We start from the raw sequence: 5,000 nt of genomic DNA, 5'->3' as shown, positions 1-5,000 counted from the left end.
TTCACTCATTTCCTTTGTTGTATCGATTTCTGTTCCCATCCTACACTACTAATTATATATCTATATATATATATATATATATATATATATATATATATATATATATATATATATATATATATAATCCTTGTCGCGCCTAAGTGGCACATAAGGCTGAGACCAGAGATTTCGATTGCTCCCTGTCCATTGCTGCCTTCTCAAGTTCTTTCCATGTCTTCCCTGTTGTTTTCATTTCGGCCTCTATCGTCCTCCTCCAAGTTTCTCGTGGTCGACCTCTCTTCCCTCTTCCACTATCCGGTGTCCACCTTAATGCAGTTCGTGTTATACTATCTCGGTCTTTCCTGATAACATGCCCAAGCCACCTCCATCTTCTTTGCAGTATTACCGTGGTGATGTCTGCTGGCCTGTCCTTTGATATAATTCCTTGTTTGTGATCTTCTGGGGCCAGTATATCCTGCATATCTTTCTCTGGCAAGAAGTGTGGAAACTGATAGTCCTCGCTTCTATTAAAGCAAAATTGATTTCCACGGTCCACTTAGTTCTTGCGCGGTGTTCTACAGCACTCGTTTGTCCGTCTTCTAAACTTTATGTATTTGGTTGGTTACGAGCGTGTTGCGCTAGTTGTTGACGTGGTATGTTGATCATTGTAGATGTTATTCAAGATCAATACTAAGATTGCGAGTACACACATTATTGAAGCGTCAAAATTGATGTTTTAGCAGGAGCAAGAGAACTTGCGTCCTCGCGCTTTCATGCTCACCTACGCTTTATTATTATTATTATTATTATTATTATTAAAAAGAATATTACTAGAGATAGAACGCACTTTACTAATCCATGCATGATTATTATTTGTTATTAAGTTCTGACAGTAACGTAAATTTTTCTGGAAGCGATCTTTCTCTTATCTAGGTAAGATGGAGGTATATAAATAATAAAATCACCCCTTCTCTTACCACTATATACGGAGCAGCCATTCCTCCAACTCGAGCACAAAGTGACGAAAAACCCACTGCGATGGTTCTGTAAAGAATCAAGCATTAACGAGGACAGTGAAAATAATGCACAAAATAAAATTAAAAAAGATGTGAAAATCCAAGATATTAACTTCACGGTTAATTTAGTTTGTTGAAAAATCTACAGATTCTTACCTGATCACTGTTGGATAAAGTTCAGCGGTGTGGATGCATATCTGATAATAGGCGGCAGAGATTGTGAACTTGCTGATCAAAGCCAGAGCCATCAGGAGGGCAATGTGTTCTTCTTGTTTTCCATGGTCAAAAGAAAATTATGTCATCATACATGTCTTTCTTAGCGCACAGAGTTAAACAAAAGCGGCTACTTATTTAGTTCACCGTATGGAGAGCTCTTTTTCAATGGTCCATTTACGAGTTCTGTTTGCCTTAAAAACGAGACTTGGTGCGAATTTCACATCATAAACGGAAATGAGGTTAATTCTATGAAGATACTTCACTCAATTTGATTTGAAAGATATCGCTGGCAAACTCGTTTCGAAACGGAGGGAGCCAGTCATTATGTGCTTGTCAGTATTAGGATGCGTTCGACTGACCCTATTCCGGAATAAAAATACGCAGAGTGATGATTCAAAACGGTATGTTTGGCGTTTTGAAGCAACAAGGATAATAAAAATATGTTTAAAATAGCATTTTAGCAGGTGTTTCATAATTGTAATGGGAATCTCCGTAAAAACGGAGTAATGTTTAATAAGTAATGTTTAAAAAACTCGCAGCAGTGTTTTATCGGGTTTAAAAACACGAGCCGTAGCCCTTAATGATTGGCTTAAGGTGATTCCCTTGTTTTGCACCGCGCATCTCATACTGCGCATAACATTGCGACTTCGGAGACGATGGCATTTCACGCTGGCCATCTAAAGAGAGCCAACAATGTCCGCTTTTGCCGTTCAAGAGCTTCCAAGTACAATCATGATAATTCTTCTTAGTTAAGGTGCTGTTTTGGAACTCGCCCCAGTCCTTTCCCGAAACGAAACGAGCACAGTGACACCCCCCCCTTCCCCCCCCCCCCAATTTTTAATGGTTTCATATCCTTGTAATAGGCACACAGAAAACATATGTTAAGACATATTTTAAGGAGAAAGAAAAAAAGTTGGATGGTAGAAGTTGTAGTATTTACATATAAATGACGTGAAACTGCATTTGGAGACCGACACCGAGTGCAAGGTGATGACTGTAAACAATACCAGCCACTACATTTAAACTTTTTTGTTGAAACAGTCACTGATCAAAATTTCCCACCTCATCCTGTCGTTCTCTTGATCTTCTGTGCACCTTTTCCCTCACACCTGAATCATCATTTTCATCAAACAAGTGAATAGCTGTTCCATCAGCCATAATAATCCTGTCACACTCAAGGCGCCCTCCCTCAGCGGGTCGTGGTAGCTGAACGACAGTTCCTTCTCCAATGCTGTTGCCATTATCAGATCCTCTGCTACTGTTACTACCTTTTACTGATAGTTTGTGCATGATGAGGTTTCGTATCATCTGTATGCACTGGGCGATCTCTAGAACCCACAGGAACTGGTGCTGTGACAAAATTTAATGCAATGTAATACAATCTTAGCAATAAAATCTCTGCACTGCTACAGTAAAACCACCTAAAAGTATTAAAGAATGATTTTAAAAGGTTTTTAAAAGTGCAAAGTAAGCAGTGGCAAAATGAGACCTACCAAGAGAAAATGAGGGGACAGAGAGGGGGGCTCAGGGCGTTAGCCGGGATATCTCATGTCCACAAAAGTTATTTTTAGACGAGCGGAAGTCTGTCTTCCGAGACGTTCGCACACAGTCTTGCCTCGCTCTCAGTTTCTTAGTTAAAAGAGAAAATGGTGGCGCACGTGGAAGGGTGACGAATATATATATCCATTCAAACATAAGACCAAGGTTGGCCTGCATACGGACGTCTCAGAAGACAGACTTCCGCTAGTAAAAAGACTTCCGCTCGTCTAAAAATAACTTTCGTGGACATGACATATCCCAAGGGCTGGACCGGGAGCCTCCCTCTCTGTCCCCTCATTTTCTCTTGGACCTACCTGCCATCTTGGACAAAACTCGTTGGGAAAATGTGGCACTCTGATTTGTCAGAGATCAAGATTAAATTCTTCCTACTTCCCCACCCCCGCCAAAAAACGGCCAAAGGCTTGCACAGTATTTTGCCTCATTATTACAACAATGGTAATAAGGGGGGGGGGGGGGATAAATACATTGAGAAAACATTAAGTGATGGAGAAAATCTGACTTCTGCTGGCATTCAGATCTAACAAAAACAAAAGTTTGTCTTCATAAAAAGTCATACTGTAAAATCCCAGTTACTATATTAAATTTTAGGTTTGACTCAAGTTCCTGTCATTCTGCTTGATTGACTGTCAGTCATATTACGGAGCTTACATGTAAGCACACAATGACATTGCAGAGTCACAGAAGGCAACTGGATGTTAGCTGTTTTCCTTTTTAACTTGTCTTGGCACTACTACATTCACAATGCTAAGTATCTTTTCACAATTAGAGACGATTAGTTAAAAAACCTGAGAGAGACCACAGTTGTCTGTCCTTGTGTGAAAAATGATCACTTCTGGTATCCGTCCATGCCTCAAAACATCGCGTACTTAAGCTCCCAACTGACAATTGAATATAAAAAATCATTAACTTTACTAGATCTATGATGATTCAAATTACACTAAACAAAGTTTCAATTCAACACAAAAACAAAAAAAAAAATGTTTTTTTGTCATTGTGAACATTTCTTTATACCAAAAGTCTTGAATTTACCCATTCACGCCAAAAGCGCACCCAATTGGAGAGTAAAATTGTCTGGTGTTAGCCAGGGTAAAATCTGCAAGTCTTACTCTCAGGTAGGGAAGAGTTACGGCTTGGTTTACATTAGCTTTGTTGAGTTCCATCTCACATGAGGTGCCAGTGTCACACAAAAGAGCACGCTCCATGACAGTGCCCTTCCCTACCCCTGTGAGATTAAATTTGACCGATTGTTACCTGTACGTGTAAGTCATAATTTGAAAAATGAACTCTGAAGTTTGATTTTCAGTTCTCCTTTTTCTATTGCAATGCAACTACCTTAATCCTTCTTTGGGTGCATTACATCATTAAACAATACTATTGTTGCACGAAGTTGCATCTCTGCGATTCTTTGTGAATGGTTCATGGGTTCCTCAGTGTCCAAACTATTTTTACAACCAAGGGGTTGCAAGACAGCGTCTATCAGAAAATTTCTAATTTAATTTAATAATTATTATTAAAAGACTCGGGGTGTTGGCAACATTTCTGACAGTGTAAAATGCAGTTTTACTTGACTACATCATAGCTTAACCCATTGACTGCTGGGAGTGAGACTTACCAGATTTTAATCTGTACAATACAATACAATACATACTTAATTGACCGCTCCCCATAGGGGCTTTTCAAGGCCAATGGAACACAATGAAACGACGGAACAGAACAAGAACAACTGTGGAACAATAACTTGAACCAAGTAAGAAGAATGACAAGTCATTAAATCAGGATGATGATCTTAGTATGAATTGTGTAAGGGATAGCATCTTACATTCATCTAACTTAAGCCCTAACTTCCCTACTTTACCAAAAATGAGGGGATTTAAAATTGCTTCTCTTAATATCTGTAGCCTCGCTTGCCATCATGACGAATTGTGTGTCTTCATGGAAGATAAAACAATTGACATACTTGGATTGAACGAAACGAAACGAAATTGGATAAAACAATTCCCGATAGCCAGGTAGACATTGAGGGATACGATATACTCCGCCGCGATAGGAATAGAAATGGTGGTGGTGTAGCTTTGTACATTAGACAATCCTTGAATTACGTAAACAGACAAGACTTCTCCTCTCACGAAGATTTAGAAATTTTGACGGTTGAAATTAAAAAGCCCAAGTCCAGGCCATTCCTGCTGACAACTTGGGATAGACCTCCAGACTTGAAGGTTGAAATTTTTG

The sequence above is a fragment of the Montipora foliosa genome, chromosome 1, assembly GCF_036669935.1.
Source record: "Montipora foliosa isolate CH-2021 chromosome 1, ASM3666993v2, whole genome shotgun sequence".
NCBI classification, from domain to species: Eukaryota; Metazoa; Cnidaria; class Anthozoa; order Scleractinia; family Acroporidae; genus Montipora; species Montipora foliosa.
The sequence above is the reverse complement of the archived record's forward strand: the minus strand, read 5'-3'. Positions refer to the sequence as shown.